This window comes from Lipotes vexillifer, unplaced genomic scaffold (genome assembly GCF_000442215.2).
Source record: "Lipotes vexillifer unplaced genomic scaffold, Lipotes_vexillifer_v1.1 scaffold472, whole genome shotgun sequence".
Classification (NCBI taxonomy): domain Eukaryota; kingdom Metazoa; phylum Chordata; class Mammalia; order Artiodactyla; family Lipotidae; genus Lipotes; species Lipotes vexillifer.
Genome location: NW_006797698.1, coordinates 2,025,185 through 2,027,774, shown reverse-complemented (window position 1 = coordinate 2,027,774; position 2,590 = coordinate 2,025,185). Strand labels below are relative to the sequence as shown.

Here is a 2,590-nt window from a genome sequence, read left to right as displayed (position 1 = left end):
CCCCCCGCCTTCCCCGCTGCCGCTGCGCCGCCGCCGCAGCCCGGAGTATTGTGGGTCTTGTAGTCCGGCGCGGTGAGCAGTCCCCGCCCTCCGCCCCGCGGACCCGCGTGCGGGCTCGGCTGCCTGGTCTCGGTGCCCGCAAATCGCTGAGGGGCTGGTGGGGGCGTGTCTGGGGGTTGTTCCAGCCCGCAGAGGTTTGGGCGGCAGCAGCATCCTCCCCCACCCCCTCGGGCAGCCAGGGCATGTATCACTCCAGAAACTAAGGTCCGCTGGAGCTTGTCAGAGCACCGGTGTTTCGAGATGCAGCCTTTGGGGAGCTCAGGTGGACCCTACCCCGGCCTAGTCTTAAGTCAGAGTGGACGCCGGAAGGCATCCTGGACCCTCCAAGTTGACTCTTCAGCCCAGAGCCCAATAGCCTTGGGCTGCCCCACCAGGCTGGCTGAGGATATCCATCTTCAGGGCTGGCCACCGCGGTTTGGGCTGCCTTATTTACCTGGTCCCCTTCTCCACTTTGTCCCTGTAAGACTGTGCAAGAAGCATGAACTTTGGAACCTGGCACAAATGCTGATCCCTTATCCCGTGCTTATCAACTATATGACCTTGTGTGCGTTATTGAATCTCTTTGAACCTAGATTTCTTCGTTCCTAAAACATACCTCATAAGACAATTGTAAGGAAAAAATTAGGTGTTTTATTAAACAAGTGTGAAAACTATGTAGGGGATCTGTCACACAGTAGACATTTGTTCACTTGGTGTTAGAACACTTCCTCCACCCAAATCTGGCCTCAGAAATTAGGTCCTTAGAGTATTGCTGTACAGGGGATGTTGAGCCTCGGCCTGGCCCGGGCCAGTTAATCTCCATGGGTTTTCCCTCCTTCCTCTGGGCTTCTATAGCCACAGAGAGGCACAGAGATCTTACATCCTAGATGGTATAGACCAGTCTTGATTAAAAGTAATGCACCCTAGTGTTCTGATAGCAAATGCTTACTTGTGGGAGCAAGCACCCCAAATGTTGCCTTGGGACAGTCAGTTTAGATTTATAATACAAAGAACTAACTTATTTCTAGTTCCTTCCTTCCCATTTATTCATTTATTCTAGAAATATTTTTTAAATGTATACTAGGTACTGGGCACTTGGTGAGATGCTGGGAGTACAGTGAATCAGACTCTATCCCTGCCCTCATGTGGCTCATATACTAATAAAGGAGACAAGTAGCCCACCAGTGCTAAAACAGGTATGTGCTGGCTGCCGGGGCAACACTTTTGAGGGACTCTTTACCCTCAACAGCTCTACTGGGAGGTACCTGGTGCACCTTCTTGCTGTCAATTCTAATTAAGCTTCTAAAAGATATGTTAGATATTTTGCTTGTAGACTTACAGAACATAGGGTAGGTGATTTGTTCAACCACTATATTTTGCAGATGAAGCCCAGAGAGGGTGCAAGACATTCTGAAGGTCAAGCAGGTACGTAGAACCCACATCCCTCAGGAGCTTGGGAGGCCCCCGGTGTTGATTAGCTCGCACCAGCTTCTTTGGAAGGTACAAGAAACTTAGGAATGGTGACTGGGTTGGTACTGGGGTAGAGTTATGTAGGTAGCTGAATGGTGGGCAACGTTTTGCTGGGAAAAGACCCAGCTTGGCCTGGGAAGTGGAAGGATATGTAAAAAGGATGACTGTGCCAGAGGACATCGGGGTGTAGCCCTGGCAGGCTGATTGGCTGGGACCAGTGCTCTGCAAATGCCCCCTCTTATGGGGTTCAGGAAAGTTGCGGGGGTGGCTAGCAAAACTGCATACAGCTTTAGCAGTGGGGATGCAGAAGAGCTAGGACGTCGAGGGAACTCCCTGGCCCCAGGAGTGGACAGGAACACAGTATAGACAAGGGAGAGAGGACAAAGAAAATTGAGACAGTCATGTGGACTCTGGTGCGTGTCTTGAATGGGGTGAGTGGGAAAGAAGGCATAATATTTGATTCCTTTCTCTTCCTCCTTCCCCCTTTCAGTGGGGTCCAGCTGTGCTCACTGGTCCCCTCCCAGTCCGGCAGTGGGTGTCTTTTAGGAGAGGCTGGAAGATAAGTGTGGGGACGTTGTTGTTTAAAGTGTCATTTCCAAGGGCCCCGCAGATGAAGCTCTCCTCAGGAAGAACTGGAAATAGAATCCGGAAATCCAGATTTCCAGCCTAGGTGCTGCAGCCGGCAATGGAGAGTCCAGGCAGGGCCTGGGAGAGAACCCTGGGTCGGCGTGGTCTCTAGGGTTGACCTCAGGGCCCTGGGACAGGGGAGCCTGTGCCGCACTGAAGGCAGGGCGATGTAAGGGAGGCGCAACTGGGCCTGGCCTGGCGACCCTCCTCGGCCAATCAGCCGCGTTCACCAGTACCCTCGGGCGCAGGGCACTGTGCGGGCGCTGCCCAGAGATCGGACACCCCACCCAAACCAGCGCAGGGAGACGAAAGCGACAGCCGGGGCCGGGAGGGGGGCAGTGCAGCTGTCCTCTCGAAGCCAGGGGCCCTCGCGGCGGGTGTAGGTGGGGCCTGGAGAGGAGGCGGAAGGGCCGAAGCTGGGTGGGAGGGGCCCGGCCGCTGGGGCTGGAGCGCG

At 54.4% G+C, this 2,590-nt stretch overlaps 2 protein-coding genes across 2 annotated transcripts in view; one reads left to right on the top strand and one right to left on the bottom strand.

Annotated features, from left to right (window-relative positions):
* TMUB1 (transmembrane and ubiquitin like domain containing 1) overlaps window positions 1-17 on the bottom strand; it is a 2,536-nt gene extending 2,519 nt beyond the window's left edge. The window contains exon 1 of the mRNA XM_007469826.1: window positions 1-17. This exon is cut by the window's left edge and continues 94 nt beyond it. The gene's annotated coding sequence lies outside the window, so the exon portion shown is untranslated.
* Window positions 18-2,032: 2,015 nt separating this feature from the next.
* AGAP3 (ArfGAP with GTPase domain, ankyrin repeat and PH domain 3) overlaps window positions 2,033-2,590 on the top strand; it is a 58,033-nt gene continuing 57,475 nt past the window's right edge. The window contains exons 1-2 of the mRNA XM_007469824.1: window positions 2,033-2,060; window positions 2,180-2,305. The gene's annotated coding sequence lies outside the window, so the exon portion shown is untranslated. The remainder of the gene's footprint in view (window positions 2,061-2,179; window positions 2,306-2,590) is intronic.